General features: G+C 33.9%; 1 protein-coding gene across 1 annotated transcript in view; it reads right to left on the bottom strand.

Annotated features, from left to right (window-relative positions):
* FER (fer (fps/fes related) tyrosine kinase) overlaps positions 1–12,951 on the bottom strand; it is a 498,838-nt gene that overhangs the window by 387,037 nt on the left and 98,850 nt on the right. The window lies entirely within an intron of this gene.

Here is a 12,951-nt window from a genome sequence, read left to right as displayed (position 1 = left end):
AAAAAAAAACCACATTTGAAATTATTAAATTCAATACTATACAATATGGTTTTGCTTACATATTATAAAATTGGCATGCATTATATTTACTCTTTAATTTTTTTTTTTTTTTACTTTGAACAAAGTACTACATGGCATCTGCACAAGAACCTGCATGTATATATATAGGTGAAGATGATTGATATGGTTTGGCTGTGTCCCCACCCAAATCTCACGTTGAATTCCCACATGTTGTGGGAGGGAGCCAGTGGGAGGTAACTGAATCATGGAGGCAGGTCTTTCCCATGCTGTTCTCATGACAGTGAATAAGTCTCATGAGATCTCATGGCTTTATAATGCAGAATTTCCCTGCCCAATCTCTCTCTTTGCCTGTTGCTATCTATGTAAGACACGACTTGCTCCTCCTTGCTTTCTGCTATGATTGTGAGGCCTCCCTAGTCATGTGGAAATGTAAGCCCATTAAATCTCTTTCTTTTGTAAACTGCCCAGTCTTCATCAGCAGCATAAAAACAGATTAATACAATGATGTATATTATCTACAACATGAACAATTTCAGGAAATTGTGAGCCCAAAATATCTGGGAATAAATAAACTCATATAACTCTCAGAACAAATTAGGAAGGATGATAAAGTCCACTAAGACTCTAAAACTTAGGTTAATGTATTTTGATCTTTCATTATCACAACAAAGTTTAATTTAGTTCATGTTCTTCATAGGAAGAAACAAAACCAACAAAGGCCATGGACACTGAAATCAGACAGATTTGGTTTCAATTATTTCTTTATTCTCCCCATCATGTACTTAAAAACTGTTTGTCTATGAGAAATTTCCAGGGAAACTATCTAACATTGTAAGTGACCATTATTAATTTTTTTGAATATTGTAAAATAAGTGTAGTAAAATCAATATGATCTGCCCTAAATAAACAGAAAATTACTGTAATAAACAGAATACAGATATTCTTTGCAGCATTTTTTCAGAAATCCCTTGACAAGAAAAAAAGAATAAAAAGTAAATCTTAAAAGTTTAATGTCTTCTAATAGAAAAACAAATAGCATTCCAACTTAAAAAAATAGATAAAACATTTTCCTTCAAGTTTTATATAAAATTTTTTCTCATTTCACATGAGATCAAAAGACAAATCAAACACAAAGACAAAATACTTAAGTGTGTACAGTGATAAATCTAAACTTATGGAATTCCTTGAAAAATCAAACACTATAAAAGGATTATCTAAAGTATACAAAAACTTCAATTATTTAACTTATGCAGAAGAAAAATCAGAAACACCTTAACTGTAATCCTCAGATTATTTATGAAACAAAACAAACACATGGAAAAGTATATTATAGATTTCATATAGAAAAACAGTAGAGAATCATTATAAATTCCAAGAGGAAAAACAAGCTCAAAAAAGGCACTAAAAATATTATTTATTTTCTTTTTTTGAGATGGAGTCTTGCTCTGTCGCCAGGCTAGAGTACAGTGGCACAATCTCAGCTCACTGCAACCTCCACCTCCCAGGCTCAAGTGATTCTCCTGCCTCAACCTCCCAAGTACCTAGGACTACAGGTGCGCATCACCACGCCCAGCTAATTTTTTTTGTATTTTTTAGTAGAGATGGGGTTTCACCATGTTGGCCAAGTTGGTCTTGATCTCTTGACCTCGTGACTCACCCGCCTCGGCCTCCCAAAATGCTGGGATTGCAGGCATGAGCCACTGCGTCCAGCCCTAATAATATGATTTTTAAACTTCCATCATTTCACAAACAAAATGTCATTATTATTCTCTCTATCATGAATTAAGACAATGTTCTACATTTTATCCTTGGACTAAAAGTCTTATAGCTTTATTAAAAGTGTTAATGAGACCCAGTCTGATAAGTTTAAAATTCACAATGTATAGCGTCTCATCAAAAGTTATCAGGCATTCAAAGAAGCAAAAATATCTACCCAAAATGAGGGAACAAATCAATCAACTGAAAGTGACTGACACAGAAGTTAGAATTGGGTGACAAGGATTTCAAAACAGTTATTATAGTGGTATTCAGTATGTTCAAAAAGTTAAGTAGATATATAAAAGGTTTAAGAAAAGACCTAAATCATCCTTGAGGAGGCAAAACCTATACTGCCTGAGTTAACAACAACAACCAAAAAAAAAAAAAAAAAATCACCACCAGATGGGATTAAAGGCAATTAGGCACTGCAGAAGAAAAGATTACTAAACTTTTAGACATAGTCACAGAAACTAACCAATATGAAACAGAAAAAAAAGACGAGGGGGAAAAAAATTAACAGAGCATTATGAGTCTGTAAGAGAACTACAAGCAGCCTAATATATGTATAACTGGTGTCTCTGAAAGAAAGCAAAAAGAGAGGGGGAGACAAAATATACGTGAAGAAATAATGGCTGAAAGTTTTCCAAATTTGATGAAAATTAAAAACTCAGATACAAGAAGCTCAAAAAACACAAACATAAATTAAAACTTCAATAAAAAACTTACGACAAAGTAAATCATGATCAAATTGCTTAAAACCAATGATAAAAGAAAAATCTTAAAAGCTACCAAAGGAAAATGAAATGTTCAGAGCAACCAAGATAAGGATTATAGCAGATTTCTCTGTGACAAGGCACTGGAGAAACATCTTTAAAAACATGAAGGGGTAAAAATCTGTTTAAAAAAAATTCTATACCCCCAAAAAATATATTTTAAAAATGAAACTGAAATAAATATTTTTTCAGACATACATAAAGAATTCATTATTTGCAGACCTACATTACAAGAAATTTTAAAAGTAAGCCATTCAGGCAAAAGTAAAATGATACCAAATAGAAATAGAGACATAGATAAATAAAGAATGCTGGAAAAGATAAGTACATGGATAAATATATGAAATATTTTATTATTGAAGATAATTTACTATTTAAACTAAAAAATGTAATGTGTAGTTTGCAACATAAGCAAAAGTAAAATATATAAAACATATCACTATAATAGCACAAAGACAGGAAAAGGAGAAACAGAACTATACTACTGTAAGATTCCCATACTATATATATGGCATGTGTACAAAGCGGCATAATACCACTTAAAGATATATTATGGTAAATTACATACAAAATAAAATAAAACATTAGAGCTAACAAATCAGCAAGAGAGATAAGAATCTTCAGAAAAATGTTCAATTAATCCAGATGAAGGTAGAATAAAGGCAAAGTGAAATACAGAATACATGGAACAAAGAGAAAATAAACTGCAAAATGACAGATTAAACTTAACATGATAAAAAGTTACATTTAAATATTGGTCTAAATGCCACTAATTAAAAGGTGGGGATTATCAAGAAACAAAAGCAAGAGATAACTATATGCTGTTTACAAGAGATGCATTTCAGAAATAAAGACGGAAACTGGTTGAAGTATGAAAAAAGAATATAGATAGGTCAGATATGGTGGCTCATACCTGTACTCTCAACACTTTGGGAGGCCCAGGGAGGCAGGTAACTTGAGCTCAGGAGTTTGAGACTGGCCTAGAGAACATGGCGAAACCCCATCTCTATAAAAAGTTAGCTGGGCATAGCAGCACATGCTCGTATTTCTAGCTACACAGTTGGCTGAGACAGGAGGACTACTTGAGCCCAGGAGTTTGAGGGTGCAGCAAGCTATAAGCACACCACCACTGCACTCCAACCTGAGCAACAGAGTGAGACCCTGTTGTAAAAAATAAAATATAAAGGAAAAAAGGAAAAAGAAAAATATATTATGTAAACACTGATCAAAAGAAAGCTGGAATGGCTACATTAATATCAAACAGGATGAATAACAGAGCAAAGAATAATATTGCCAGGCATAATAAAAGTCATTTCATAATAATAAAGTAGTCAGGTCATCAAAAGAATATAATACTCATAAATGCTTATATACCAATAATAGTTTCAAAACACATAAAGTAAAAACTGATAGAATTACAAGAAGAAATAGACAAATCCACAATTATAGTTGGAGATTGCAATATCCTTCCATCAATAACTGATACAACACATAGACCAAAAAATTACTAAGAACATAATGAATTTTAATAATACTATTAAACAACTGTACCAAGTTGACAATGTAGATCACTCTAAAGAACAACAGCAGAATACACATTCTTATCAAGTGCACATAAAGCATTTACCAAAACAGACATTCACTGGCCAAAATAAAGTATTACATAAATTTTAAAGTCATAAAAACATTCTCAGACTACAATGAAAATAAATTTTAAAAAATTAAAAAACTCTAGAAAAATGATAAAACATTAGGAAACTAGACGGCATTCTTCTAAATAACCTATGAATCAAAGAAAAACACACACAAAAAAACATAATCAAAAAGGAAATTAGAAAGCATTTTGGCCGGAATAAAAATGAAAACATATTATATAAAATTGAGGGGATATTGCAAAAACAATAGTATTTAAGGAACTTTAGAGTGCTAAATGCTTGCATTTGAAAAGAAGACAGTTCTCAAATCAATGACCTCAGCTTCCACATTAAGAAAAATAGAAAAAGTGCAAACTAAGCCTAAAGCAAGCAGAAGGAAGGAAATAAGGACCAGAGCAGAAATTGTTAAAGTAGAAATCACAAAAACAGAAGAAAAAAGACCAAAAGCTGGTCTTTGAGAAGATTAATAAAACTGATAAACCTCTAGTCACAATGATCAGGAAACAAGAGAAAAAGTACTAATAAAGGAAATGTCACTACACATTCCATAAATATAAAAAGGTGAATAAAGGACTATTATGAACAAATTACTATCAATACATTCTATAACTTATATGAAATGGACAAATTCCTGAAAAGACAACCTACCAAACCTAAAATAAAAAGAAACAAATTAAGTAGCCCCATTTTTTTTTTTTTTCCCCAGAGACAAGGTCTCACTTTGTCACCCAGTCTGGAGTGCAATGGCATGTAACTTCGAACTCCTGGGCTCAAGCGATCCTTCTCCTTCTCAGTCTCCCAAGTAATTGGGACAACAAACACACGCCACCATAGCTGGCTAAAATAGCCCTGTATTGATTACAGCAAGTGAATTTATACTTTAAAAACTTAACCAAAAAGGAAACATAAAAACAAGCAGATCCAGATGGTTTCACAAGTGAATTCTACCAATATTTAAGAAAGAAATAATACTAACTCAACACAAATCTTCCTAGAAAACTGGTGAGAAGGTAACCAGTCTGAAGCCAGCATTATCCTCATATGAAAATGAGACAAAGACATTACAAGAAACATAGACATAGGTGATAAATTATAAACAAAAACTTAGCAAATCACATCCAACAATATAAAAAGTAATAATACATCCTGACTAAGAAAATTGTATCCTTAGTCATGACTAGGGAGATTTTATGCAAGGTTGGTGTAATAATTGAAATGTGAAAATCAATGAAAATAACCATATTAACAAACAAAATGTGCACATATTTATCTCAATAGATGCAGAAAGAGCATTTGACAAGATGTAACATCCATTCTAACACAGGAAAAGAGAAAAATTACTTCAGTACAATGTTTTTTAAGTCTTTAAAAAAACTACAGCAAACGTCATACTTGAAGGTGAAAAACTAAATAAATGCTTTACACCTAAGTTCAGGAACAAGGCAAGCCAACACTGTTTGCTCCTCTCACTTCTATTCAATATTATACTGGAGGATCTAGCCACGGCAATCAGGCAAGAAAAAGAAGAAGAAAAAAAAAGTCACCTAGATTGAAAAGGTAAAAGTAAAACTGTCTTTATATATAGATAATATGATCCTATAAGTATAAAATCCTAAGAAATTCATATTTAAAAACTAGAGGCCAGGCACAGTGGCTCATATCTGTAACCCCAGCACTTTGGGAGGCCGAGGTAGGCATATCACTTGAGGTCAGGAGTTTGAGATCAGCCTGACCAACATGGTGAAACCCCATCTCTACTGGAAAAAAACATATATACAAAAAATTAGCTGGGAGTGGTAGCAGGCACCTGTAGTCCCAGTTACTCGGGAGGCTGAGCCAGGAAAATTGCTTGAACCTGAGAGACAGAGGTTGCTGTGAGCCAAGATGGTGCCACTGTACTCCAACCTGGGCGACAGAGCAAGACACCATGTAAACAAAACAAAACAAAATAAAAGTCTACTAGAATTAATAAACAAGTTCAGTAAGTTCACAGGATAAAAGTTAATATTCAAAAATCAATTGTATTTATATATATACACCAGCAATGAACAATCCAAAAATAAAATTAACAATACTATCCACAATAGCACCAAAAATAAAGAAAGAACTTTAATAAAAGAAATGTAAGATTTGCACAGAGAAACATTCCATGTAAATGGATTAGGAGACTCAACATTGTTAAGAAGTCAGCTCTCCCCTACTTGATCTATTAAGTTCAATACAATCCCTATCAAAACCCCAGCAGGCTATTTTACAGAAATTATCCACAGATCCAAAAAAGTATATGGAAATGCAAAGGATCTAGAATATCCAAAACAACTTCAAAGAAGAACAAAGTTGAACAGCTAACACTATCTGATTTTAAGAATTATAAAGCTATAGTGCTATGGTCTGAATGTGTGTGCCCCTCCTACAATTCATATATTGAAATACTAACACCTGCAAGGTGTTAGGGGGTGGGGTGTTTAGTGGGGTGACTGGATCATAAAGGTAGAGCCCTCAAGGATGGGATTAGTACCTTTATAAATTAGGCCTAAGGAAGCTCATTTGCCCCTTCTACCCTGTGAGAATACATGGAGAAGGTACCATCTATGAAACAGAGAACAGGCCTTTACCAAACATCAAATCTACCAGTGCTTTGATCTTAGGTTTTCCAGTCTCCAGAACTGTGAGGTATAAATTTCTGTTGTTTTTAAGCACCCAGGTTATGGTATTTTGGTACAGCAGCCCAAATTGACTAAGACATAATGGTAATCAAGATAGTACAGTACTGACATAAAGATAGACAAACAGGCCGGTGGAAAATAGACTCACACATATATGGTCAATTGATTTTTGACAAGGATGTCAAAGCAGTTCAGTAAGGAAAGGACAGTCTTTTCAACAAATGGAGCTGGGAAAACTGAATATTCACATGCAAAAAGATAAATTTAAACTTTTACCTCACATCATGCACAAAAATAAAGCCAAAAGAGATCACAGACCTAAATGTAAAAGCTAAAACTATAAGAATTTTAGAAGAAAAGAAAGCGCAAAATCGTAGTGACCTTAAGTTAGGCAAATATTTGTTAGATACAACACCAAAAGACAATCCATATAAGAAACAATAAGTGAATTAGACTTCTTCAAAACTACAAATATTTGTACTTAAGTCAACATTAAAAAATATAAGCCCCAAACTACAAGAAAATATTTACAAATCATATTTCTAATGAACAACTTATATGCAGAAAATATAAAGAACTCTCAAACCTCAGTAATAAGAAATCAATCCAATTTAAACATAGGCAACAGGTTTGAACACGTACGTCACTAAAGAAGATATGAATAGCAAACAAGCACATGAAAAGATGTTCAACATCATTGGTGACTAGGAAAATGAAAAGTAAAACTGGAATGAGATACACAGCTAAGATCAAAGGCTGGTCATACCAAGTACTACCAATACGTGGAGGAAACATACCAAGTACTACCAATATGTCATACCAAGTACTACCAACATGTGGAGGAAACTCATACACTACTAGAAAGAATGCAAAATGGTACAGATACTTTGGGGAAATGATTGGTAGGCTCCTCAAAACTTAAACATATCTCAATATATGATTTAGTCATTCCCCCTCTAGGTATTAATGTAAGGAAAATAAAACCACATATCCATACAAAGATTTGTACATAAATGTTCAGTCATTTTATTTGTAATAGCCCAATACTGGAAACAACTCAAATGCCTATTAACAGGAAAATGGATAAGCAAACTGTAGTAGACCCATACAATAGAGTCCTAATGAGCAATTTTAAAAAGTGAATTACTGGTACATGCAACAACATGGATAGATTTCAAAATAACTATTCTGAACAAATGAAGGCAGACAAAATAGAGTGTGTACTGTATGGTTCCTTTTTAAATATTCTAAGAAATGAAAACCAAACTATATAGTGACAGAAGGCAGCTTAGTAGTTGCCTGGAGATAGAAGATGGAAGATCACAGAGAGGTGGAAGACAGGGATTACAAAAAGGCACCAGGAATTTTTCAGGGGTGAAAGACATGTTCATTTTCTTGATTGTAGTGATAATTTCACAGGTGTGTACATATATCAAAATTTATCAAAATAAATATTTTAAATAAGTGCTGTTGGATGTTAATTGTATCAAAATAAACCTATTAAAAAATAAAGAGAGTAAGGGAAATTCTTCTACATGGCAATTAACACAATATATAATCCTTTATTTGGACCCTGGATCCAAAATAAACAAGGTTATAAAGGACATTTTTGTAATAAATTTGAAAACAGAGTATGTATTTAGTTTTATTAGTGTATCAAAGTTTAATTCCTTGGGCATGCTAACTTGGGGTTGTGTTAGAAAATATAGTTCTTAGAAAATACATGCTTAGATATTTATAAGGAAATGTTATGATGTTACAACATGCTTTCAAGTGCTTCATCAAAAGAAAACTTTATATAAATATGTTCATACATATACACATAGAAAGACAGAGCCAGAAATAGAGACAGCAGAAGCCCAGTCATGACAAAATTTTGGCAATTTGTGAATCCAGGTAAAAAGTATGCAGGACTTCATTATGTTATCATTTCAACTTTTATACAGGCTTGAAAATTTTTTTAATTGGGTAAAAATTTGATTTTATAAAAATTTCAACTTTCAGCCAGGCGTGGTGGCTCATGCCTGTAATCTCAGCACTTTGGGAGGCCAACGCGGGTGGATTATGAGGTCAAGAGATAGAGACCATCCTGGCCAGCGTGGTGAAACCCCGTCTCTACTAGAAATACAAAAATTAGCTGGGCATGGTGGCGGGCACCTGTAGTCCCAGCTACTCAGGAGGCTGAAGAGGAGAATCACTTGAACCCAGGAGGTGGAAGCTGCAGTGACCCAAGATCCCACCACTGCCCTCCAGCCTGGTGACAGAGCGAGACTCCATCTCAAAAAAAAAAAAATTCAACTTTCAATGGCTTGAAGGTAGAGTCCACATCCTTTTCATTTTTATACCTCTGGCATTTACCAAACAGAAGAAAATCTTCATAAATGAGTGATTAAATGAAGGAATTAATACATAAATGTATTAGCATATAAATATAAAATGATAAGGAATAGGTTCAGAATAATCTGATACTGAAATATCTGAGACCTTTCTTTGATTTCTTTGTTTTCCATATATATATATATATATATGATGGAATACTACTCAGCCATAAAAAGGAATGAATTAACAGCATTTGCAGTGACCTGGATGAGACTGGAGACTACTATTCTAAGTGAAGTAATCTGGGAATGGAAAACCTGAGTTATGTTCTCACTGATATGTGGGAGCCAAGCTCTGAGGACCCAAAGGCATAAGAATAATACAGTGGACTTTGGGGATTTGAGGGGAAGAGATTTTGAGGGGAAGAGTGCAAGGCAGGTGCACTCTTTATATACTCTTCTACAGTTTCTTTATCCACTTGTTTATTGATGGACATTTGGGTTGGTTCCACAATTTTGCAATTGTGAATTGTGCTGCTATAAACATGCGTGTGCAAGTATCTTTTTCGTATGACTTCTTTTCCTCTGGGTGGATACCCAGTAGTGGGATTACTGGATCAAATGATAGTTCTTTTAGTTCTTTAAGGAATCTCCACACTGCTTTCCATAGTGGCTGGACTAGTTTACATTCCCACCAGCAGGGTAGAAGCATTCCCTGAGCTCTGTATCCATGCCAACATCTACTGCTTTTTTTTTCAATTTTTTTTTTTTAATTTTTTGATTATGGCCATTCTTGCAGGAGTAAGGAGGTATCACATTGTGGTTTTGATTTGCATTTCCCTGAAAATTAGTGATGTTGAGCATTTTTTCATAGGGTTGTTAGCTATTTATATATCTTCTTTTGAGAATTGTCTATTCATGTCTATTCATGTGCTTAGCCCACTTTTTGATGAGATTGTTAGTTTTTTCTTACTGATTTGTTGTAGATTCTGGATTTTAGTCCTTTGTTAGATGTATAGATTTTGAAGATTTTCTCCCACTCTGTGGGTTGTCTGTTTACCCTGCTGACTGTTCCTTTTGCTGTGCAAAACCTCTTTAGTTTAATTAGGTCCCAGCTATTTGTTTTTATTGCATTTGCTTTTAGGTTTTTGGTCATGAAATCCTTGCCTATGCCAATGTCTAGTTTCCTTCATTTCTAATGGTGACATTCTTTATTTTTATATAATTTTTGTGGAAAAATCCAAACCTATATAAATGTAGAAAGAATTGTTCAATATTTCCATGTACCTATCAACTGGTTTGAACGATCATCAACTCATGACCAATCACGTTTCACCTACACTTCTATCTACCTACTCCCTATTCTTTAGATAATTTTGAAGCAAACCTCAGATATCACATCATTTCAGCTGTGTATGTTTCCGCATTTACCTCAAAAATAAAGAGAACCTCAAAAAAAAATCACAGTCTCATTATCAAACCTATAATATAACAAGATTTCCTTAATATCAAATATCTTGTCTGGGTAAAATTTCTCAGATTATCTCATAATTTCAATAGTTGATTTTCAAAAAAAGACCTAAACAGCATCTATACAAATACATACTAAAATACTAATCCTTACTAATCCCAGGTACTTACAACATAATTTATTCCCACAATCATCCATCACTTCTTCACTGGTAAGACACAGGAAAAACAGAAAGGAAGGCTGAGTATTTTGCACACCATTGGTCCAGAAAGACCTCCCACTTGGCTCTCACTCTCACCTGATGGTATAAAACAGACTGCAGGTTCAGCAGCTTAAATACTACTTTGTTACTCCTGACACAAACCTTCACTATTCATGATTTTTTAAATTAATTAACAGACTAAAACCCATATTAGAATTATTTCCCACGAACAACAACAGCATTGATGATAGTCAAAGGGAGTTGTTAAGGCACATGATGGCAAACAGTACCTGAATTCCCCATATTTGCCAGAACCTCCAACAAACCTCTGGATGTCTCCTAAGAGACAAATCTCAGAGCATTATTTATTTCCTAATATATACAATTAAAAAGATTTTTAAAATATATTATTTCCTTTATACTACTTAGTGCAGACACAAAGCTTTATGGATTCACAAAACTGTTTTATGGCTAAACCTAACCATGTGTTTAACCAACTAAAGGTATTCAGAATTTAACCTGCAATAGGAAGGTAAAATCTGTGTATTTTGCATTTAAGTACCGGTTATTTTATGCTGCTGTCAAGAAACACTTCTAATTGAAATGCATTCACCTCTTACTAGAGTGACAGCCCTGAGCAAGAGGCTTTCTTTGCTCACTGCTTCAAGCCTGCATTACCTTAAAGAGTTCATGACTTTGGAAAGAGTTAAACGTAAAAAGAGAAGGGTATCAGCAAAGCTTTTGGAATTGTTTTCCCATTTCCAGCTTTTTATTCCCTCTTTGCACTGTTCTCTGTTTCTTCCCTCAACCCTCCTTTCTCCTCCCAGTCATCTGCTAGGCATTTTACAAATGATAGGATGTTAATGTAATATTGCTACTGGCAAGAACGATCAATGGATGCCAAGTGATGCCAATGGACAGAAGGTTGTTGGAGGATAGGTTATCCACACATGCCAATGTATCTCTCTGCAGTTACATGGGGTAAAGGCATCTTCACAATGGAGAGATCTGGCAGTCACTACTTGACTTAAGTAATCAAACTTGACTGAGCACTGAGAGTAAGACAAGCCAACTTAATGTGCCTCCCAGTAGGATGCAACATAAAGTATACATCGTCATCTATGAAGCAGTCCTGTCAAAAATGTTTGACCTAAATCTAGTCGAGCCTCTAGCACTATCCTTAAATTTACAGGAACTATAGGGGATAGATTAGGGACAAGTTAAATAGTAGTCATGAGAATGCAATCAGACAATCCAGCATATGAGAAATTTTACAAGAAAACTGTACTCTTGGGGAAAAAAAAATACAGTAAAAAGTAGGAGGACCGTTCTAGATGAAAAGATTAAGAGTCTACCGACACAACAATCAAATGCAGTATGTTTACATTGATCAGATCCTGGTTCAAAGCAACAACAATGATGGAAATGATGGACAGAAAAAAAAAAAAAAAACAACTATTAGGTTGGTGCAAAAGTAATTGTGGTTTTTGACATTATTTTCTATTGTAATAGTAAGAATAAAAATCACCTAAGTAAACAATTTTTAAAATTTTGCCTTACCTTTAGCTAAAGCTTCTTTATATTTCTCTTTGGCAGAATTCATTTCTTTTATTAATTGTCTATAGCTGGATTTTAACTTCTCCAATTCTGTTTTTGTAACCTGTCAAAGAAACAAAACGCATAAAAGTTTTAAAATGTTTAAATTTAAATTGCTCAAGAACTTAAATTCCAAAGTATTAACTGATGTGTACTTTACTACTTACAGGTCAGAGTTGTTCTTCAATATACAATTACAGAAAATAAACTATAAATATGTTTTAAAAATCAGTACTAAATTCAATAGCATGTGAAAACAAACAAAAGAATAGCAAATCAGGCCAGGCACAGTGGCTCACGCCTGCAATTCCAGCATTTTGGGAGGCTAAAACAGGCGGATCACCTGAGGTCAGGAGTTCAAGACTAGCCTGGCCAACACAGCAAAACCCTGTCTCTACTAAAAATACAAAAAATGAGCCAGGCTGTGGTGGCACACGCCTATAATCCCAGCTACTCGGGAGGATGGGGCACAAGAATTGCTTGAACCCGGG

This window comes from Mandrillus leucophaeus, unplaced genomic scaffold, assembly GCF_000951045.1.
Source record: "Mandrillus leucophaeus isolate KB7577 unplaced genomic scaffold, Mleu.le_1.0 Scaffold560, whole genome shotgun sequence".
Classification (NCBI taxonomy): Eukaryota; Metazoa; Chordata; class Mammalia; order Primates; family Cercopithecidae; genus Mandrillus; species Mandrillus leucophaeus.
The sequence above is the reverse complement of the archived record's forward strand: the minus strand, read 5'-3'. Positions and strand labels throughout refer to the sequence as shown.